The 24,591-nt window shown below is 34.3% G+C and overlaps 1 protein-coding gene across 1 annotated transcript in view; it reads left to right on the top strand.

Moving 5' to 3' along the window:
- Positions 1 to 24,591, top strand: part of THEMIS (thymocyte selection associated) — a 289,446-nt gene that overhangs the window by 248,283 nt on the left and 16,572 nt on the right. The gene's annotated exons all lie outside the window — the stretch shown is intronic.

Raw genomic sequence — 24,591 nt, 5'->3', positions numbered from 1 at the left:
TGGAACAGAATAGTTGTTAATGTTAGCAAAGGTCAGTTTTAAGAAATCTATTATGAGAGTGATTGAATTGAACTTTGACAGAGTGAAAGATTAAGTACATTAACTGAGATAGTCGATATTGTTTTAAATGTTTATGATGATTAGTATCTAGACAAAGACAGATCCTATGTGACTTTCTTTTTTGAATTTTTTTTTATTTAAACAACTTTATTACATAATGATAGAGTTTGGGTTTCTGTCATGTAAAGAACACCACCCATTACCAGTGCAACATTCACATCACCAATGCTCCAAATCTCCCTCCTCCCCACCCAACCCCTGCCTGTACTCTAGACAGGCTTTCTATTTTCCTCGTACATTCTCATTATTAGGACAGTTCAAAATGCAGTTATTTCTCTAACTAAACTCATACTGTTTGTGGTGAGCTTCATGAGGTGAGCTGGAACTTCCAGCTCTTTTCTCTTTTGTGTCTGAAAGTTATTGCAAGTTATTATTATTTCATTTTTCTTAAAACCCATAGAAGAGTGAGACCATTCTGTGTCTCTCTCTCCTTCTCTCTCTCTCTCTCTGCCTTATTTCACTCAGCATAATAGATTTCATGTACATCCATGTATAGGAAAATTTTATGACTTCATCTCTCCTGACAGCTGCATAATATTCCATTGTGTATATGTACCACAGTTTCTTTAGCCATTCATCTGTTGAAGGTTATCTTGGCTGTTTCTGGAGTCTTGCTATGGTAAATAGTGCTGCAATGAATATAGGTGAAAGGAAGGGATTTTTGTATTGTATTTTTGTGTTCCTAGGCTATATTCCTAGGAGTGTATAGCTGGGTCATATGGGAGCTCGATTTCCAGTTTTTGGAGGAATCTCCATATTGCTTTCCATAAAGGTAGAACTAGACGGCATTCCCACCAGCAGTGGATAAGAGTTCCTTTCTCTCCACATCCCCGCGAACACTGTTGTTCTCATTCTTTGTGATGTGTGCCAATCTCTGGGGTGTGAGGTGGTACCTCATAGTTGTTTTGAATTGCATCTCCCTGATGATTAGTGATGTGGAGCATTTTTTCATGTGTCTTTTGGCCATTTGTATTTCTTCTTTGTCAAAATGTCTGTCCATTTCTTCTCTCCATTTTTTGATGGGATTAGATGTTTTTTTCTTATAAATCTCTGTCAGTGCCTAGTATATTTTGGAGAATAGCCCCTTTTTGATGGGTATTGGGTGAACAGTTTCTCCCACTCAGTGGGGGGCTCTTGTATCCTGGGGGCTATTTCTTTTGAGGTGCAGAAGCTTCTCAGTTAAATATACTCCCATCTGTTAATTTCTGCTTTCACTTGCTTGAAGATTGCAGTTTCCTCTTTGAAGATGCCTTTAGTCTCAATGACCTGGAGTGTTTTACCTACGTGTTGTTCTATATATCTTATGGTTTTGGGTCTGATATCGAAGTCTTTAATCCATTTGTATTTAACCTTCATACATGATGTTAGCTGGGGGTCTAAGTTCAATTTTTTGCAAGTGGCTAGCCAGTTGTGCCAACACCACTTGTTGAAGAGGCTTTCTTTGCTCCATTTAGGCTTTTTTGCTCCTTTATAAAAAATTAGGTGATTGTATGTCAGGGGAACAGTCTCTGAGTATTCAAGCCTATTCCACTGATCTGAGGGCCTATCTTTATTCGGATACCATGCTGTTTTAGTAACTATTGCTTTGTAGTAAAGTTTAAAGTTGGGGAAAGTAATTCCTCCCATATTCTTTTTCCCAATGATTGCTTTAGCCATTCTAGGGTATTTATTGTTCCAAATGAATTTCAAAAGTGCCTGATCCACTTCTTTGAAGAATGTCATGGGAATCTTTAAAGGAATCGCATTAATTATGTACAATGCTTTGGGGAGTATTGCAATTTTAATGATGTTAATCCTGCCAATTCATGAGCAGGGTATGTGCTTCCATTTCTGCTTGTCCTCTCTTATTTCTTGGAGCAGAGTTTTATAGTTTTCTTTGTATAGGTCCTTCACATTTTTAGTCAAGTTGATTCCAAGATATTTGAGTTTGTGTGGCACTATTGTGAATGGGGTTGTTTTCTTATTGTCCATTTCTTCCTTATTACTATTGGTGTATAGAAAGGCCATTGATTTTTGTGTGTTAATTTTGTAGCCTGCCACCTTGCTATATGAGTCTATTGTTTCTAGAAGCTTTTTTGTAGAGACTTTAGGGTTTTCTAGGTAGAGTATAATGTCATCTGCAAACAGCGAGAGCTTGACTTCTTCCTTTCCTATCTGGATTCCCTTGATATCTTTTTCTTGCCTAATCACTATAGCAAGTACTTCCAGTGCTATGTTGACTAGGAGTGGTGAGAGAGGACAGCCTTGTCTTGTGCCAGATTTTAGAGGAAAGGCTTTTAGTTTTTCTCCATTGAGGACAATATTTGCCTCTGGCTTGTGGTAGATGGCCTTAACTGTATTGAGAAAGGTTCCTTTCATTCCCATCTTGCTGAGAGTTTTGATCAAGAATGGGTGTTGGACCTTATCAAATGCTTTCTCTGTGTTTATTGATATGATCATGTGATTTATATTTTTCTTGTTGTTGATATTGTGTATTATGTTGATAGATTTACGGATGTTAAACCAGCCTTGCATTCCTGGGATGAAACCTACTTGATCATAGTGGATGATTTTCTTAATGAGGTATTGAATTCTATTTGCCAGGATTTTATTGAGGATCTTCGCATCTGTATTCATCAACAATATTGTCGGTAATTTTTTTTTATTCTTAACATCTCTGTCTGGTTTAGGTATCAAGGTGATGTTAGCTTCATAAAAGCTATTTGGAAGTGTTTCTGTTTTTTCAATTTCATGAAAGAGTCTTGCCAGGATTGGTAGGTTTGAAAGGTTTGAAAGGATTCATTAGTAAATCCATCTGGGCCTGGACTTTAGATTTGGAGCAGACATTTGATTACTGTCTTTATTTCCTCAATAGTGATGGGTGTGTTTAGATATGCTACATCCTCTTCATTCAACGTTGGAAGATTATAAGAGTCCAAAAATTTATCCATTTTTTCCAGGTTTTCATTTTTAGTGGCATAGAGTTTCTCAAAGTAGTTTCTGATTACCCTTTGCATCTCTACCATATCAGTAGAGAGCTCTCCTTTTTCATTCCTAATACGAGTTATCAAGTTTCTCTCTCTTTCTTTGTTAGTTTTGCCAGTGGTCTATCAGTCTTGTTTATTTTTCAAAGAACCAACTTCTTCTTTCATTAATTTTTGGATTGTTTTTCAGGTTTCCACTTCATTGATTTCTGCTCTCAGCTTTGTTATTTCCTTCTGTCTTCCTATTTTTTGGGTCCTTTTGTTGAGTACTTTCTAATTCTATGAGCTGCGTCATTAAGAAATTCAGGTATGCCCCTTGGTCTTTCCTGATGTGTGCTTGCAAAGCTATAAATTTTCCTTTCAGTACTGCTTTTCTGTGTCCCATAGGTTTTGATAGTTTGTGTCTCCATTGTCATTTGTTTCTAGGAAGGTTTTGATTTCCTCTTTGATTTCATCTCGGACCCACTTGTTATTCAGTATTAGGCTGTTTAACTTTCAGGTATTAAAGTTTTTCTTCTGTGTCCCTTTGTAGTTCACATATAATTTCAGGGCCTTGTGGTCAGTAAAGGTAGCCTGCAAAATTTCTATCCTCTTGATATTATGGAGTTATGTTTTATTTGCTAGAATATAGTCTATCCTGGAGAATGTCCCATATACTTTAGAGAAGAATGTGTATCCAGGCTTTTGGGGGTGGAGTGTCCTATATATATCTACTAGGCCTCTTTCTTCCATTTCTATTTTCAGGTCTAGTATATTCTTCTTGGGTTTCAGTCTGGTTGACCTGTCAAGTGTTGACAATGCCGTGTTGAGGTCTCCCACAATTATTGTGTTGTTGATATTATTTTTCAGATTTGTCAAAATTTTATTAAATATTTTGCTGGCCACTCATTAGGTGCATATATATTTAGGAGAGTGATTTATTACTGCTGTACATATCCCTTGATTAATACAAAATGTCCATCTTTGTCCCTTACAACTTTCCTAAGTATAAAGTTTGCATCATCTGATATTAGTATGGCCACTCCAGCTTTTTTATAGGTGTTGTATGCTTGGATAATTTTCCTCCAGCCTTTTATTTTGAGTCTATGTTTGTTCTGACTATTCAGGTGTGTTTCTTGTAGGCAGCAGAAGGTTGTTTTGAGTTTTTTGATCCATTTAGCCTTCTGTGACTCTTAACTGGTGCATTTAGTCCATTAACATTGAGAGAAAGAATTGTCCTGGGAGTTAGTGCCATCTTTATATCGAAGTTTGGTTTGTCTTTTGGTCAGTCTTGTTTTAAAGTAGGCCGTTCAGTTTTTCTTTTAAGAATGGTTTTGTGTCTGTAAGTTTTCTGAGCTGTTGTTTGTCTGTGAAACCATGAATTATTCCTTCAAACCTGAAATGAGTTTTGCTGGGTGCAGTATTCTAGGCGAAGCATTTATTTCATTGAGTTTTGTCACTATGTCCCAATACTGCCTTCTGGCCTTGAGTGTTTCTGGTGACAGGTCTGCAGTAAATATCAAGGATGTTCCCTTGAATGTAATTTATCTTTTCGATCTTGATGCTTTCAGAATTCTGTCTCTATCTATGGGATTTGTCATTGTGACTAGGATGATGTGTCTTGGGGTGTTTTTTCTGGGGTCTCTTTTAGTTGGTACTCTTCCGGCATCCAGGATTTGATCACATGTATTCATTATCTCTGGTATTTTCTCTTTAATGATGTTCTTGACTGTTGATTTTTCCTGGAGATTTTCTTCCTGGTCTCTGGGACTCCAATGATTCTTAAGTTGTTTCTGTTGAGCTTATCATAGACTTCTATTTTCATTTGTTCCCATTCTTTGAGTAATTTTTCCATTGTTTGATCATTTGCTTTAAGGTTTTTTTCCAATTTCTTCTGCTTTATGGAATTGTTATTCATCTCATCTTCCAGTGTACTAATTTTATCCTCAGCTGCTGTTAACCCATGGGAAAGCTCAACCATGTTCTTCTTCAATTCATCTACTGAGTTTTTCAGACCTGTTTTTTGACCTGAAATTTCTGTTTGGAGTTTTCTGATTTCTATCTTCATATTCTCTTGATTATTATTAGTGTTCTTTTCTATACTTTCTTTGAGTTCTTTGAACATCTTCCATATTGCGACTCTAAACACCTTATCTGAGAGACTGACTAGTTGGTTGGTCATGTTCACGTCATCAGAGTTGCCATCATCATTCTCTATGTCTGGCGCTGGCCTGCATTTTTTCCCCATTGTCACACTTGTATTGTGGGTTTTTCTACATGTTGTGGTTGTATTGCTTGGCCAAATGATGTGCATGGCTGGGAAGCGAAGCGGAGCGGATGTGCTCCTCTGGCTCCTCTGGCTCCACCCTTTCTGGGCTTGTAATCTCACCTCCAGGAAAGGCTCCAGGGAAGGTGAGCCTTCCGCAGATGAGCCACACACAGAATGAAATCAGGCTGAAAATGGAGCACAGTATAGAAGACAGGCAGATAGGGGTGCTGGCATCTGAGTTCCAGCAGAGTTCAGTGGCTTCCCCTTTCTGGGTCTGCAAGCTCACCTCCAGGGAAGGTGTACCATTTGCAGATGAGCCACACACAGGATGAAATCAGGCCAAAAATGGAGCACAGCACAGAAGACAGCAGATAGTGGTGCTGGCATTTGAGTTCCAGCAGAGTTCAGCGGCTTCTGCTTTCTGGGCTTGTAAAGTCAGCCATTTCTTACTCACTCACTCACTCGCTGGATAGCTTCAGAATGCAGTTTTTTGGGGGTTTGCTTCCCAGGGCTCTGAGGAGAGCTTCAAGAATTCAGAAAAGACAGAAGCACAGGACAGGGCTCCCTTCAGGTCCTCATTTCCTCAGAAGAAGCACAGCAGGTCGGATACTCCGCAGGTAGAGCAATCAGCACTCCACCTGGCAATCCCCACAGTCAGCCATTTCTTACTCCAGTTAAAGTTTTTTTTTTTTTTAATAAAGATACTATTTACAGTTGTGCAGGGAGGAGCACGAAAAATGTTTTCTTCTTCCTTGTCTGGATGCTTGGGCTGGCACCCAGGGAAGGCCTGTAGGCTGGGGGCAGATGAGGGGATGGCTGTGGACCTATCAAGGCTCGTGGCACACCTAAATTAGGGAGAATTCCTACGACATGAGGTCTCTCCAAACCCCATGCCAGCTAGAGTTATCCCCTATATGACTTTCTGAGAAAAAAAGTAGACCTTATTCTTTTCTAGAGGAAAAGAGGTAAAAGTGAATATAATCATAAACTGGAGAATCTTAATAAGTTGGGAAAGATAGATTTTTATCTATCATGAACTCAGGTATGAAATAAAAGATGGAGCCAAATAAAAATTTTATTTCTGTATGGATATCTAGGTTAAAATATTTTCATATATTTTTATTGTCATTTGGTTCATGAGGAAAAATCTATCTATATATTTGACTTATACATTTTGAAAGAGAAAGCTTCAGTTTCATCTTGTCAGCTGCTACTAGGGGCTCTATTGTAGTGGTTTCTAATACACATTATAAACATTCTTGAAAATGGGACATTAACATTTTCCCAATATAATAAATTCTGCCCCAGACCTTAAAATCACTAAGAGATAACAGGCAAATCCTAAGCAAAAGAGCAAATAGATAACCTAAAGGGACCTAAGCTAGCTCAGCCTGTCTATAAACAAATAGAAATTCTTTTTTTATTAAACAATCTTGGTACTAAGTGACTAACATAAAGATTCAGTTGTCTATAAAAACCCATCTACATAATGGGTGATATTTAACTTGATCTTATACAAATTCTTCCCTAGCTGAGAAATTATTTTGTTTTCTATGTATCAATAAACTTTTTGTTTTGTTTTGTTTTGTTTTTTTTGGGGGGTCATACCTGGTGTGCTCAGTGATTACTCCTGGCTATGCTCTCAGAAATCACCCCTGGCGTGGGAGATCATATGGAATGCTGGGGATCAAACCCAGGTCTGTCCTGGGTCAGCCACATATAAGACAAATGTCCTACCACTGTGCCATGGCTCTAGCCCATCAATAAACTTTTTTATTTCTTAATCTGAGCATATTATTATTCAATATTTTCATTCTTGAAAGCCAAAGAAACTGGTAACCATGGTATCTCGGTAGCATGGTATCCACTGTTAACTGCTCCTACATATCTTATCAACAGAAACACTAAAAGTGGCATAATTGATACTAGTGAAGGATAGCATGAAAAATAATCTGAACCCATTTTATGTTATTGGACAATATCCTAATAACTCATTTTCAATGTCAAATTGAATGAAAATTACACAGTATGAACAGGATTTATATTTCAAGTACAGTGAGTTGTCACAAAAGCCTGATGTATAATAGTTAAAATTTATCTATGTTGCTCTTTGTTATATGAGATATTTTATTTTCTTTATTTTCCTTTGGGCCTGATTTTTAGATTGAAAGCTGGCAGTGCTTGGCAGAATTTCTTTCATTTTTGTCAAGCCAAGATAACATGTAGTAGGAATATAGGATCAATGTATTAACACTACCTCTCTCAAATTTTCATTTTCCCTAACACAATTATTTGGTTTTTGGTTAACATCAAGCAGCGCTGTTCAGGGGTTACTCCTGGCTCTGTGCTCAGAAATTGCTCCTGGCAGGCTTTAGGGGCCATATGGGATGGCGGGATTCCAGCCACCATCCATCTTGCAATGGCTGCTTGCAAGGCAAATGCCCTACCACTGTGCTATCTCTCCGGTCTCATCCCTAACACAATTATTATTTGACTTATAATGACATAGAAAAGTCATTATAGCTTTTATAGTGTTCAACATAACCTAAAACCAAAAAAATAGATGCCATATTATAGTATACAGTTTGCAATGATTTAATCTATTTAATTAGAAAGCACAGGATTTATATTGCATGCTTTTGATGAATTAACAAAATCAAAAGTAAAAAAAAATGTGTACCTTCCTTAGATTGGGTTCTATAAGTGAGATAACTGTGTATAGCAAAATCATGAAAGTCAACATTATTGGAAGCATGTGGTCCAACTATAATAATTATTTTTTAACTAGTTTGCTAAGAGGTGGGGATGGAAGGGGGAGATAATCTGGAGTCTTTGGTGGAGGACACTGACAGTCAAAGTGAGTTTGGAGTAGTAGGAACATTATAAGCCTGAAACACATTTATTTTTAATATATATTTTTTGCTTTGGAGCCTTACCTGGTGGTGCTCAGGGATAACTCCTGGCTCTGCACTCATTAATTATTTCTGTGGTGCCCAGAAAACTATATAGAATGCATAGGATTTAATTTGAATTAGTTGCTTGCAAGTAAAACACACTACCTACTGTACTATTGTTATGGCCCTCCCAACTCTATTATTAATAGTTTTGTAAATAATACTGCCAAAGTAAAAATTTTTAGTCGTGTGCCTTTCAGTTATAATATTAAAAGCTCTATTGTTAGGCATTACCAAATATCACTATTGACATATGAACATGTGACTAGATGGTGACCCTTGATAAATTGACAGAAAGCAAAGGAATTAAATCTATGCTTTATTTTAAATGTTTCCCCATTTATTTATTTTATTTACTACCTGATAATTTAAAATACTATGATCAAGACTGAAACAGTGAATAAGACAGTCTTTATTTTCATTGCCAAGACTAAATAAGTTCTCATTCCACTTATATTTGTGAAAATTACATTGCAGTAAAGATTAATCAAAGACTAGAAAATAAAGCTTCTGGTTAAAGTGTACATAATGAGAGAAACCCTGTTAAATTTGAGACTTAGAAGAGTATATTTAAAGTACTCAAGATAAATAGGACATAAAAACCTTAAGATAGGAAGGATGTGGGGCCGGGAAGGTGGCGCTAGAGGTAAGGTGTCTGCCTTACAAGCGCTAGCGTAGGACGGACCGCGGTTCGATCCCCCGGCGTCCCATATGGTCTCCCCAAGCCAGGGGCGATTTCTGAGCTCATAGCCAGGAGTAACCCCTGAGCGTCAAACGGGTGTGGCCCAAAAACCAAAAAAAAAAAAAAAGATAGGAAGGATGGATTTTAAAACTAAAAAACATAAGAATTTGAGTTAGGACTGTTGATATATCATGATACCATCATGAAATATAAAAATATTTATGAAAATGAAATATAAAAATATATTTACTTATAGGACTGTTGATACATCAGCATATATCATAATATGTAAATCCTTGTCTCATCTCATTTTTTAAATCTCCCCTAATCCCAGCATCATAAAATTAATATAGTAAATGAAGTTCTTTTTCATATGTTTTATTGCTGTCTATACTGTCCTCTTTAGGAAATCTGTTCTTCTGTCCCCCCTTTTTTTAATGGGTTTACTGGTGTTTTTTTATTGAGCTTTGTGAATGCTTTATATATCTTGATTACTGGCCTTTTACCTGCTGTGAAGTATGCAATTTTTTTCTTTCATTCATTTCTATTGTAGTCCCAGTTTTCTTTTGACATAAAAACTAAAAAGTTATATGCAGTTTTTGTTTTTTTTTAATGTTGTAAGTCATTATCTCTAAAATTTTAAAAGGCTTAAAGAAAGTTATCTATTCATTATTCTACGAGTTTTTGTTGAAAATCAAAATTATTTTGTGGATAATGTTTTTGTGGATAATCAAAATTGACTGGCTAATTCTGACTCTGAATCTTTAAATTTTTTATAACCACATTCAAACTTAATAGTATTCTGTCTAAAATGTGGGTGTTAAGTAAAACGCTGAAAGATCAATTTCCTACTCAGACCTTAACTTTTTGCTCCAATCTTGAATTCTTTTGAAGAATATTATATGTCAATCTAACATCAAACACTGTGACAGCTCATGTGTGATGAGTTTTAGGATCAAATGATGATGCTGTGCTTTAATAATTCATTGTTATTATGAATTATTCTTAAATAACTAGAACTTTATCAAGTTTGCATAATTGATAAACATGTTGATTCTTTTAAAATAGATGCTAGTATTTGTTTTTTTATAATTTAACTTTTATTTATTTATTTTGCCATTTTTTAAAATTATTTTTATTTTGTCCAAAGTGGATTGTATTTAAAGGATAGTTCCAAAATTTTATGATCTACTATCTTTTAGGAAAAATATTATTCAAAGCCCAATCTGGAAATTAATGTTTTTTATGAAACAAACAGAAAGTCCCATTAATTGTACTCCCTGTCCTGGTTCATTCCCATGCCCCTAGGTAGAGGTGGCATAAGTGTTGGGAAATACTTATGTATATATACAGAATATAGATAATACAGATATAAAACCTACTCTTCAATATATAGTATGTAATCATGTAAATAATATGACAAAATGTTAGGTTACTTAACTATAAGAATAAAATATGTATGAAATATTTCAAATAAATTATTTTATAGATATCATCACAAAGAAGGCAATATATACAATGATGTTTGAAGGTAATTCATTAAATATGAGATGGCTTCTTGTTCTAGTTAGGATTTGCTTTGAAAATGTGATCCCTATACTATTAACCTATAGCAATGAAAATATAATTTATGACTTACTTGACATTTAGAATGTCATGCTTCTGACAAAAAAGATAATTTGTTTATAATAGATATTTATGTTTTTTATACCTTTAGGAAGAACATTCTAATTTATGTTTGAAATCAATAATTGTTTCCTATATCATTTCAGAGTTATGTAACCCTAACATTACCAAGATATAGCCAAGAAATGGTACACACGTCAAGTTGGCCTGAATTTGAAAGTACTAGTTTGAAGAAAGAGAGAAGCAAGAGTGAGAAATTAAAGTTAGCAAGCACCAATATGACAAGTTGGTGAAGTCATATGATATCATGTGATACTTGTCTTTAACTGTTATAGGACAAATACACTATGCATAAATTTCTACATTTGGAAATATTCATCTTAGAATGACTTTCAAGATTTGAAAATCTTAATTAATTGCAGTCTGAAGTGCAATATATTTACATTCAAAATAATGTTTGTTCTTTTTTTGCCATCATTACATCATTTTCTCTTTTGAATTTTTTATAATCAATGGATTCTTTTATTTTTTAAGATTACTTCTATTACATACAATAACATTTGTATTCTTTTTGCTGGAATTAAAAAGAATTAATTATTTGAGAAGAGGTTAACATATAATATTCTTCGTTTAATAAGTGTTAGCTAATATTGGATATAGAAAAGAATTATGATAATTTAGTATTTTGAAATGATGATGGTTATTTACTATTATTTTCTCTTTTGAAGGAAAACAAAAGTAAATAGATTCTTGAAGTTGATAATATTCAGTTAAGTCACTCATACTGACTTTGTATTCTGGAAATGTTGGGTGAGTTAAGCAAAATAAATAATTTTTTTTAAAGTGTTTTAGATGATGCCAAAGAAGCTCAATTTCTTTGACACTTTATCTTTGGAATTTCACATTTCATTTGTAGGTAAATTGTAATTATTCTTTAGAATATAGTTAGCTTCTTTCCCCTCCTAATTTGTTTTTGTAGCTAGCACTCTTTTTCTCCAAGGGCATGCAAAGTATGAGATATATTAAGTCTCTGAAGTGTTTCTGCTGAAACTGGGTCTGTGTAATCTGTTCTTTCGTCTAGTAAGCTTACTGACTTCTGGAACTCCTATAAAAATATTCAATAGAGCTTTTATTATTACCTTTTCATTGACTCTCTGAGTGATAAAAATGAAATTCTGTAAGGAGCTTTGAAAGCCATGCAGATTACAAGTCCTCCAAATTTCAAATACTGACCAAGTGTGACTATGAAAGAACAACTGCTTCAGTAAAAATTGCTGCAATGTATTAAGTCTCAAGAAATTATTAATTCACTAAAACTATTTTTTTCCTTAAAAGTTTAGATTCTTGGAGCTGGAGAGATAGTACAGTGGCTTTTGCCTTGCAAGCAGCCAATCCAGGACCGAAGGTGGTTGGTTCGAATCCCAGCGTCCCATATGGTCCCCCTTGCCTGCCAGGAGCTATTTCTGAGCAGACAGCCAGGAGTAACCCCTGAGGACTGCCGGGTGTGGCCCAAAAACAAAAACAAACAAAAAAAAAGTTTAGATTCTTGTGGCTGGAGAGATAGCTCAGTGGTAGGATGTCTGCGTTGCAAGTGGCTGACCCAGGACAGACTCGGGTTCGATTCCCAGCATCCCATATGATCTCCCAAGCTGCCAAGAGCAATTTCTGAGCTCTGAGCCAGGAGTAACCCCTAGCACCACAGGATGTTGCTCAAAAACTAAGAGAAAAAAAGTATAGATTCTTAAAAAGCAACAGAAAACACAATTTTAAAGATTGAAGTTTAGTTTCAATCAGAGGAAAACTTGTTAAATGATCTTTCTCAGTGCTTATTTCTGGGGTGACATGCAGTGTCCCAGCTTTGCACTCTAATAATTCTGTCTATTAGTGCAATATTTGCTTAGGCCATGTTGCCTATAAATTATAACACATAGGTAAAACAATCCACGACATTGAGACTAAAGGCATCTTCAAAAAGGAAACATCAATCTCCAAATAAGTGGAAGCAGAGATAAACAGATGGGACTATAGTAAGTTGAGAAGCTTCTGCACCTCAAAGGAAATAGTGCTAGGATACAAAGGCCACCCACAAAATGGGAGAAACTATTTACCCAATACCCATCAGATAAGAAGCTAATATCTAAGATATATAAGGTACTAATAGAACTTAACAAGAATAAAACTTATAACCTCATCAAAAAATGGAAAGAAGGAATGAACAGACACTTTCTCAAAGAAAAAATACAGATGGCTAAAATACACATGAAAAAATGTTCCACATCACTAATCATAAGGGAGATGCAAATCAAAACAACAATGAAGTACCATCTCACACCACAGAGACTGGCACACATCACAAAGAACAAAACAATCAGTGCTAGTGGGGATGTGGAGAGAAAGGAACTCTCATTCACTACTAGTTAGAATGCCTTTTAGTCCAGCCTTTATGGAAAACAATATGGAGATTCCTCAAAAAACTGGAAATTGAGCTCCCATATGACCCAGCTATACCACTCCTAGGGATATACCATAGATATTCAGAAACAGAATACAAAATACCCTTCCTCACACCTATATTTATTGCAGCTATTTACAATAGCAGAATCTGGAAACAACCCCATGTCTTTCAGCAAATGAATGGCTAAAGAAACTGCGGTCATATACACAATGGAATACTATGCAGCCATCAGGAGAGATGAAGACATGAAATTTTCCTATACATGGATGAACCTGTAAATTATTATGCTGGTTGAAATAAGTCAGAGGGAGAGAAATAGACAAAAAATAGTCTCATTCATCTATGGAATTTAAGAAAAATAGACATTATTGTAATAATACCCAGAGACAATAGAAATGAAGGCTGGAAGGACTGCCTCACCATATGATGCTTACCACAAAGAGTGGTGAGAGCAGAAATAACTACACTAACAACTATCATGACAATGTTAATGACTGAGAGAAGTAGAATGACTAATTGAATACAGCAGGGGTGGGGGAGAATGGAAATGGGGGTATTGGTGGTGGGAATGTTACACTGGTAAAGGGGGGTTTTCCTTTTATGACAGAATCAAACTACAAACATGTTTTTAATCATGGTGCTTAAATAAAGGTATTAATAAAAAATAAAGTAAGTCTGGGCTGCGAAAGTGAAGTAGAGTCATTTTAAGCTTATCTCACAGGGAGGACATGTGAAAACATTGCACTTTCGAAGGTTTTTTGTTGTTGTTTGTTTATAACTAAAACTCTACTACAAACATGCTTGTAATTATGGTGCTTTAATAAAGATATTTAAGAAAGAATAATAGAAGAAGAAGAAGAAGAAGAAGAAGAAGAAGAAGAAGAAGAAGAAGAAGAAAAAGAAGAAGAAGAAGAAGAAGAAGAAGAAGAAGAAGAAGAAGAAGAAGAAGAAGAAGAAGAAGAAGAAGAAGAAGAAGAAGAAGAAGAAGAAGAAGAAGAAGAAGAAGAAGAAGAATTGTCTTGCTTTGGGAAGAGCCTAGGCCTTTTTTTTTTTGTAATGGTTTTTATTTTTTTTTTCAAACAGAAAAAGCCATTTTAATCACATATATACATTCATAGGACTTTAAACAAAATGTAATATAAAATATAAAAAAAAACAAAACCCCACAACAACAAAAAATTGCATTTACTTGTAAACTGCTTAACAGCTGGTGGGTTGGCTGACAGGGCTGCCCAAGAAAAGCAAAAGCAGATATAATGAGGTACATTTTCAATGAATAACCACCACAGATCATGTGAACTGCTCTAGCAGCCCAGTCACCTGTTCCCCAATCTCGCCTCCTTAGAGACAAACAAGGGCAGTCCTCCCATGAATTGAGGGCTCCAGCTATATCGATAAGCACCTCAAAGAACAGACAAAACAAACCAACAAAAAAACAAAAAACAAAAACAAAAAAAACTAAAACAAACAAACAAAAATCACGCCATGGTCTTGAATTAAGAAACATGGTATTGCACATAACGAAAGAGAAGAAAGGAAGAAAGAAAAAAAATAAATATAATTGGGGACAACACTTTCAATAATAGCACCCAAACAGAAAAATTGACCAAAATAGATAAATAAATCAAAAATAATAATAACAATAATAAATAAAGGTAATATATATATATATATATATATATAAAATAACCAAGATTTTGTGCTTTTTGTATTTGTTTTTTCCCTCCTGCCCTGGCACAGTAAATATTGGGGTCATTCGAAAAGGAATTCACTTGGCCTAAGAGATATGGGGTTTCTCTGTCCTTGGAGCATACTGTCATGGGATCAACTCTAGACTTTGCTCCTGATCAGGATCCTTTACTTTCCCGATGGTGTTTTTTTTTTTTTGTGTGTGGAAGACTTCTGCTCTATGTTTAGAGGTCTCAGTATCTGCACAGATCCTGAGGTGGGACTTATGATGAAGTCAGTCTTTGTGGTTCTAGAGGTTCTGTTACCTCAGTGTCATTTTAATCCATCTTCTGTGGTTGGTGATCTTGGTCTTTGCACTGAACCTAGGGTGACACCTAGCCACCCTAAGCCTAGGCCTTTATCTGTCTGCCATTGGATAAATATGTGCCTGAGAAGAATGCATTTCTAGGACAAGGTGGCTTCCTATATCCAAGAGCTAAGTGATTTGGCAATATTTAAATTTAGTTTGGAAGGGGATCTAGTTACTATAGCAGTGGTCCTTAAACTTTTTAAACAGGGGGCCAGTTCACTGTCCCTCAGACTATTGGAGAGATAGACTATAGTAAAAAAAAACTATGAATAAATTCCTATGCACACTGCATGCATCTTATTTTGAAGTGAAGAAACAAAATGGGAACAAATATAATATGTGGCCCGTGGGTGATAGTTTGAGGATCACTGCTATATAGGGTGCTCCTTAGTTGCAACCAATAATTATTTCTGGTTATTTGACTAGCTACAAAGAGTTTTTTATCTTCACATGGTCCCAATAGGAATTACTGTCTTTGCTAAAAAAATTTGAAATATGACTATTTTCCTTGTCTGGTAAAGCAGAAGCCTCATACCCCAATTCCAAAGGATTGGGGAGACATGGATCTGGAAGCAAACTTTAACATGGAAATAATCCATACAGATGGAAAGGAATAAAATATGTTCAGGAAAATCCCACCACAAGTCTTCCACTGACTAGCAAGAGATACCAGCAAGCAGATAGACGAAAAGAAACTGAAAGCAGTTTCTCTCTGAGACCCAAGATCTTTATTGGGGAGATTAAAACCACTCCATAGGATGGAGAACAGATCAAGGGTAAGGGACCAATCCAGAAGTAATTCTAGTATTTCTAGCAAAGAATTATTCCAAATAGAATGAAATGTGATTGCTCCAGTAGTCCAACATCAATGTACTCTATTGAGTAAGTTTTAGAACCTCTTGATCAACACATATTAATAAATTTTGCTTCCATTTGAGTCTTTGACTATTATAAATATTCTTCTACCTTCAGAGTAAATTAATACATATTGCCACTCATCCTATGCAGAAGCACATTATACTTTCAAGTAGTGAAATGCTACCTGGACAAAAATCAAAGCTTGGTGTCCTAACTATTCTGCTCCAGTTCTGTGACCACCTGAAAATATAAACTTTCCCAAGTCATTATATTTTTCTGAGTTATTTTCTTCAATTAATAGGAAAGTATTCCACATAATCCTTGTGCTCTGCCAATTCAGAAACCATGAGATTCTATGGTCTATTTTGATGCAGATGCTGCTAAACTCTAAGTAAAACACCAGTTGGGTGATTTGCTTGACCCTCTCAAACTAACTCATTGTGGTAACTATATAAAAAAAAAGATGGAAGAAAATTCCACAGTGAGGTTTTTCATTGAAACCAAGATGGAAGCAAGAAATAAAAATGTTTTATAGAGAGTCTTGTGAATTGCTCAGTGGTATAGCATCTGTGTTGAAAGCATAATGTAACGAGTTAGATCCTAACACCAACCTACAGGGTGAAAGAGATTCCAGAGGTACTGTTGTTTGTGGTCTCTAAAGCTACCATATAGTATGTGATTAATCTTCAGCACAAAGTAATTGTCTTCAAGAAGTACAATTAAAGAGTGTGGCACCCAGAGAGCACAGCAGCTAATTTTTCTAGCACTGTAACCAAATGTGGGACCACTAGCAAGTATCTCAACCAAAAGGGTACAAATCCCACAACCAAGTCTGAGACCTCTGGGTAGCATCAAAACTAAAGTGTGTGCTCATTTCAACACATGTGTGCAACCCAAACCTCAAGTTATTGCAATGACCAAGAATTAAAATCACAAAGGGAGAAGTAATGGTCACATTGTTCAATGGGATAATAAAGATAATAAAAGATATCTTTTAATTTAACATTATTATTTTACCCAAACTTCAGATTTTACTTGTATGCTGGGAAATAATAAATAAAATAGTTTTCTATTTGGGCTTTTTTGAGTAGACATGATGAAGATTTTGCACTTTAGGCCAACGTGAATGACTGAACAGTCAAGGTTAGAATGTTTCAATATTACATATTATACTTTTTTATGACTAATAAAAGTACAGTGTACTAATATAATATTGTTATGAGTGTGAAAATATATTATTTTACTCCAAAGGCTATAAGAGCTATTGTTTAAAATATTAGATAATTTTTAATTTAATAATAAAAGTTTAGTATATCATTCATTCTACTTTCTAATACCAATGCAAATATTTTAGAATATAAATAAAATAATGATGCCAGGTGAATTTTTCTTCCATTTCCAAAGAATACTGTCATAGTTTGGAAATAGTGACAACCTAAAGTGAAATGTTATGAAAATTGCTCTTCAATTTTATAACCTATTTCTTTTTTTTCAAAGTCTTAAATGTTTAAGAATATGCTGGAAGGAGAACCTGCTGTCATCTCATTCTTTGTACAATTCTAAAATATCATTTCCTATTAGGCAGTTGTATGAGCACTGACAACTTTGCCCCTCTTTTTCCCTGGAGATCAATTTATTTCCTGCAATGCTTGCTCTTCACAGAAAATCTGACTCATTAGTTTTCACCAATTGAAAATCTCATCAGCAGAATGTTAATTATAAAAGAAAAACGATATACCATATTGACAAGGAAAAACAGTTCTCTAGTAAAGAGAACAGTTATTTTTCATTTTTTTTCACTCTATCATCTCCTCAATTTGTGAAGGACAGGAACGTTAGCCATTTGGGAAGCAGTTTATGAGATGGTAAGGTAGGATGGTAAATGTTAAATCTGCAGCTGAATAGACCTAAGACTGAATTCAAAGAATTCAAAGAAAGTCACCTTTTGTTGTGATTTTATTTTTTTGCTTTTCTGTGTCTATGAATGAATATAATAAGTACATGCCTCAGTAATATTCTTAATAGCTAAAAGCTAGAAACAACATATGTGTCCAAGAACAGATGATCAAATAAAAAACCATGTTATATATGTATATAAATACAAATATATATGTATATATTATATAGTGGAATACTACTTATATAAAAAAAGACAAAATCATACAATCTGCCACTATTTGAATGTATCTGGAGAATATATTGCTGACTGAAGTTCAAAGAAGTGTAAATATAGAATGACATTTTTTATATAAAGGATATAAAGAAATATGAAGGGAATAATATAAGCAAAGGCAACAACAGATCATGTAAACTGATCTATGAAACTGACCTTATTAGCAGGTAGGTGAGGGGGGCCTTTGACAATAGCTAAGGGGAATGGACATTCTGGTGAGTATGTGGTATTGGGATGTTGTATGCATTAATCCTTAATATCAACAGCTTTATGAGCACTATTGCAAATTGCTCCAAATTAAATGTTTTTTTAAAAATCTGGCTCACATGAAATTGTGTAATATACTGGCATAATCACTAGAAAATTACTATGTTTATAGGATTCAGTCAATATATTTTAATATGCTCATATGTATTGCTGCAGCATAATAATAGTTGTGCCTCGTGTTCATTTATAAAGGTATGTTATTATAAGATTTAAAAAAGTATACAATTCAATTTTCAAGAATTAGGAGTCTGAGACCAAAAATGATCCACAAGATAAACTGTTTAAAGCTGTTTCTAGTCTCTATTCATATTATAGTTCTAATAGTATCCACAATACTTTCTGGAAATGAAAGAAGTTCTTACTCTTCTTGCTAGTAATTTCTCTTAGAAAAATCCTAAAGTTGGGGCTGGAGCGATGGTGCAGCGGTAGGGCATTTGCTGACCCAGGGTGGACCTGGGTTTTTTTTGTTGTTGTTTTTGGTTTTTGGGCCACACCCGGTGGTGCTCAAGGGTTACTCCTGGCTGTCTGTTCAGAAATAGCTCCTGGCAGGCAAGGGGACCATATGGGACACCGGGATTCGAACCAACCACCTTTGGTCCTGGATCGGCTGCTTGCAAGGCAAACACCGCTGTGCTATCTCTCCGGGCCCTGGACCTGGGTTCTATCCCTGGCATCTTATATAGTTCCCCAAGCCAGGAGCAATTTCTGAGAGCATAGACAGGAGTAACTCCTGAGCGTCACTGGGTGTGGTCCAAAATAAAAATAAAAGAAAAATTCATAAATTAATTGCTGATAGCTTTAGATCTGTCAGAACCCGAAATGTCATTTGAGTTTACTCATAAAATGTATTTCTCTGAAAGAAAATTATCAATTTATATTTGCTTCTAATTTCAAAATATTATTTGGTGAATTAGATATTCGGCATGGCAGCAAAGTAAGGAAAAAGTTATGAGATATCAAATAAATGGAATTAATTATTTTAAGTCAAGAATGATCACAACTTCAATAAAATGGTTATAATTAACAAGTCAATTAAGGAGGGAATATATATTTATTTTTTAAATCACATTTTTATTTTCTGAGTCATAAAACTAACAATTAATTTGAAGAGATATTGATAAAATTTTAATAAAATGAGAAATCACTGTTCAAAGCATAACAACTGAGACTAAGACTAGATATAAAGATAAGTTATACCCAGGGGTCCCAACTTATAGTAGTACATATTTCTTCATATAATACTATTATTTTCTTCAAACCACTAATGCTGTCTTAATAAGAGATCAAGGAACACACCATTTGGTAACCTATTTCTTTGACTTTTATGAAATCATGTGCAAATCACTGATCTCTAATACTATATAAATTTATTTTTCAGAGAATAAAAGTTACATCTTAATAGGCCTTATAACTCAATTAAATTACATAGTAGTTCTCCTAAATAAATTCCTAGCTTGCAATTTTTAAAGTTATACCCAATTCTTCTTATCATTTTTTCTTGTTCCTGGATGACTATTTTTTATTACTTTAAACAAATTTTGGTTTTCTCTTCACAAATTCAATTTATTATGATAATGAAGCAAAAAAATAAAAAAACATAACAATAACCTTAAAATATATTTCAGCAATTCCATAAGCTATATTCATTAGTTATTAATAATTAGTTTAAAGATAAATATTTTGGGATGAGTGAGACAGTATATGGTTAAGGTGTTTGCTTTGTAGTCAGGTGAACTTGATTCAGTCCCTATCATTACATCTGGTCTCCAATTTCTGCTGGGAAAGACTCCACAGCTCAGACAGAAGCCCTGAGCACAGCTCGTTCTGTTTTATAGAGCATTATTTGCTACTTGACACTGGGTTGATTTTTCCCCATTACCTGTTTTTGAACAGCCCAGGAGATAAGAGTTTGTTTCTTCTTTTGAAAATGTTTGAGGAAAAATAAAACTATGGGGGATACCTCATGACAAGTGAAAATTTTCTAAATTTCAATGTACATATTAAGTTTTATGAAAACATTCACATTCATTCATAAATTCTCATTAAATAGAAATTAATTTTGACATTGCTTATTTGAGGGAAGGTATAATTCTGTTTTGGGAATTTTTATAGGAGCAGACAGAGAGTGTGGTGGTTAGGGAGCAGACAGTACAGTGACACAACCTCCTGACCATCACTGAGTGTGATCCTGAACATGCTCTTAGGTTTGTGACATTTCCAGATGTAATGGTTGATGAATGACAAGGGATGGTGATCTTAGATTAAGTTGAGTTTAAATACCAAAGAATTATCAGAATAAAACATATTAAAATTTCTTGCAATTTAATGCATCAGTTTCTAAATGGCATGAAATCTGTTTTGTCATTTGAGTTGAATATAGAGCAGCATTTCTCAACAGGTGCCATATAGTCGCCAGTGGTTCTTAAAGATCTTCCAAGTGTCATAGGTAAAATTTTTAAAAAATGGGGTCTATTACATGAGACTAGCAGGCTAACTAATAATGATAGTATGTCAAAGGAAGGTAACAAAACTGGAAGAACAAGGTTGAAAAGAAGTAGAAGCACTGTACTAAAGCATAGCTGTAATTTAGACTTTGGAACATTTCTGCTTTTGATGGAATATTGGGCTAAACAGGTCAAATAGGGAAAACAACTTAGCAGTTGTGTTATTTCTTTTTGAAAATAAGATGATTTAAATGTTATTATTTTATATTGGGGTAATAAAATCAGCTATTCTAATTTCCTCACTTTCCTTTTATCCTGCTTAACAATGAACCACCTTAAATCCATGGGATAGTGGGACTGTTAACTGTGAAGATAGCTGACTGAAATTTCAAAGTACAATCATAACAATATTATGAAAATATGAGATGTCGAAATTCAGAAATTTTTCTGTAGAATTTTACATTTTAAAGGCCAGAGCAATAGCACAGAGGTAGGATGTTTGCCTTATATGGGGAAAACATATGGCATCTCATATGGTTCCCTGAGTCTGTCTGGAGTGAGTTCTGAGCATAGAGCCAGGAGTAAGACCTGAGTGCCACCTGGTTGTGGCCCCAAAACCAACTTCCCCACCAAAAAAAAAAAAAAGAATTTTACATGTTTAAAGCACTTTCAGGTCCATTATATATCATTTGCTATATCCTCAACCCTATGATATAATTATTTTTATCCAAACTTATTCACTATTAATCTCTATCAGAGACTCTTCAAGATTCTTAATAAGTGTTAGAATCAGGAACCTATATTTTCAGATTAATTCTCTTTACTACAAATATCATTCGTCTTGTTTAGATCTCTCCCTTCTTCCAAAGCAATGCTGTGAGGGAGAAATACTATTGCTATTTCTTTTTTACAGCTAAAGTTACAAAGATAGTAGGTGATAGAACTGGGAATTAAGTCTGGGCATGCTGCCTAAAAATTCTGTGTTTTTTCATCTATAATGCATACTCTGTAGTGTGTAGTTTTATATCTGTTTGTGATGTAAGGTAGGCTTAAAATTTCAAAGGCAGCTGTTGGGTAGAAGTGGATAATTTTGAGAATGAAATATAAACAAGAGCATATATCTACACTATCTTTCATCAGTTGCTAATATTCCCAATTCTGAGACCCATTTCCCCAGTCGTTCCTCTAACTGTCAGTTTCATTAAGTACTGGATGAAAGATACTGGTGGAAGAAAATAAATTTTATATGTTGGAGAAATTAACATGTTGTCTGAAGAAATTCTACTTCTTTCTCCTTTGACATCTCATTTTATTCCTAGTTACATTTTGTCTTTTATTCTTTACACATATAATAAAAATAACCACGATACCACTGATGAGACAATAAATTTATTGCAAAAAAAGTAAAACTCTTTACATTTAATCATCTAACTTTGACAAAGCCTATAAAGCTAATCTTTATTGTTCTACCCATTCCTCTTTTTTATATTTAAAGATGTGGAAATGAGACACATAAAGTTAGGTAATTTCCTTAAAGTTTTGTAACTGGCATGCTAAGAGAAAGGGGAATGAAAAGATGAGAGGGTGGAAGAGGGAAGAGGAAAGAGAGAAAGGGAGAAGAAAAGGGAAGAGAATGAGATAAAAGGAAAGAGGCAGAGAAGAGATTGAAGAGTAGGAAATAAGGAAGAAAGAAGTGAGGGGGGAAGTGGAAGGAAGAAAAAAAAAAGACAGAATTCATAGTAAAGTAAGTGGTCAGGGGCAAGGTCTGTCTACATTGTATCTAGAACTTCACAGATAACTACAATGGTGGCATGCATTGTGTATAAGCATATATATGGAGGATGCATATATGGAGGAAGGCTAGTTTTCTGTATCTCTTAAGCAATATAGTACTTTTTCAGCTTTATTTTGCTTTCAACTATGCTTCATAAAGCCATAATGGAAGGGAGTTAAAGTGTTTTTCCTGAGCACTGTAAAAATTCCTCTTTGCAACATAGTTTACTTTACTTTAGTGTTTGATAGACTGTTGGGTTGATGCCAAGTCTGTGTATCCATTCATTAGAAATTTTAGACTCACAAGTTGTGTTGAGACCTGTTATTTTTTGTTCAACATGTTTGAATATTCTTTTTCTTCACTGTTATAGATCTCCACTAGATTAGGCTTTGTTTGATAGTTGTTATGCCACAACTGTTATTGGGTCAGCAATCAGATACATTTCAGAACACAACAAAGCTTTAGGCCCCTGTTGTGTGATTACCATGCAATTCTCTTAACTTCAATGCTATTGAGTGTTTTGATCCTATTAGTTATCGACTATAGAAGTGTTTTAATAAAAACAAACTAAAATAAGCAATTTTCAAACTCTAAAATAAAATTTAATGCATTATTTATTAATTAGTAAAATGTATAATCTGTTTCCAAATAATTTACTTTTATTGTATTTTCTCCTTTTACTTTCAATGTGTTCTCAAAAAGCATGTGTACAATAACTGCATTTTAAACAATATGCAAAAAGGAGACTATTCCTTCTGGTTGTTTCCATACATATATGTGATGGACCCTTCCCATTTTTGATTTGTAGAAATTATGAAAACTGAAAGATCTCAAAAATAATGTCTGACTAACCATCAAAAGTTGCAATGAAAATGTAATATAGCTTTTTGCTGAAAAACAAATATTCCCACAAGATTTGAGAAGAAGCTTGACTGGGCACTGCAGGAGAAAATATCTTTGAGTGTTTGAACAGATAAAACTTTAAGAGAAACATTTGATGTTAAAGAATGAGAGAAGTAGAATACCTGCTGAGATACAGGCCGAGCGGAGCATTGGTGGTGGGAATGTTGAATTGGTGAAGGAGGATATTCTGTTATTGACTGAAACCCAAGTACAAATGTGTTTGTAATCATGGTGCTTAAATAAAGATTTATATTAAAACATTTGATATGGAATTTACAAAGTATATTTTGCTGTGCCAAAGTGTGTTTGTATTATATTTTTCAAAATTTTATATATTTTTTGATTTTGGGGTCATACCTGGTGGTGATCAGGAGTCCTCTTATCTCTACGCTCAGAAGTTCCTCTTGGCAGGCGCCCGCTCAGGGAACCATATGGATGCCATAATTCGAACTGGTGTTGGTCCTGTGTTGGCTGCATGAGAAGCCTTACTGCTGTGCTATTGCTTCAGCCCCAGTATTGTGTTTTTATGTTTATTATTTCTATTGCCAAGAATAGAAAAATATAAATGAATTTTATATTTCTGGTTTTGATTAAATTAGTAAAAAATTTGATGGAAATTTAGACAATATTTTAGTTGTTAAGAATTATTTAGTGATTTATTTAAAACCACTTTAAAATAATTATTTATGAGTGTTTAAAAATTATTTAGTTTTTTATCTTATTTTTTGGAGTTATGGTAATATGTTTGACTTAGCATTTCTAATTTGTTCTAAAATTACCAGATGTGTATTTGAGTCTTAATTAAGTCATGAATTTCCAGTTTTCTATGTATCCTCTATCAGCTAGAATGTGTAACTTCACCTCAGTATAACCAAAGATATAATAATTTGTTTTAAAATGTTATGAACTATCTATTTAGTCACTCTTTGAAAGAATGTTTATTAGAATTGTAGAAAAGTATTTTGTAATTTATGTATTCACATTAAATATACAGAGGTGATCTTATTTTGCCTCTAATAAAATAAATAGAGAAGCTACTTCATTAAAATTATGCAGTAATTTAGCATCAAGCTTTAGGTTTTGTAC

Source organism: Suncus etruscus, chromosome 4 (assembly GCF_024139225.1).
Source record: "Suncus etruscus isolate mSunEtr1 chromosome 4, mSunEtr1.pri.cur, whole genome shotgun sequence".
NCBI classification, from domain to species: domain Eukaryota; kingdom Metazoa; phylum Chordata; class Mammalia; order Eulipotyphla; family Soricidae; genus Suncus; species Suncus etruscus.
Note: the sequence above shows the minus strand (reverse complement) of the source record. Positions and strands in the feature narration are given on the sequence as shown.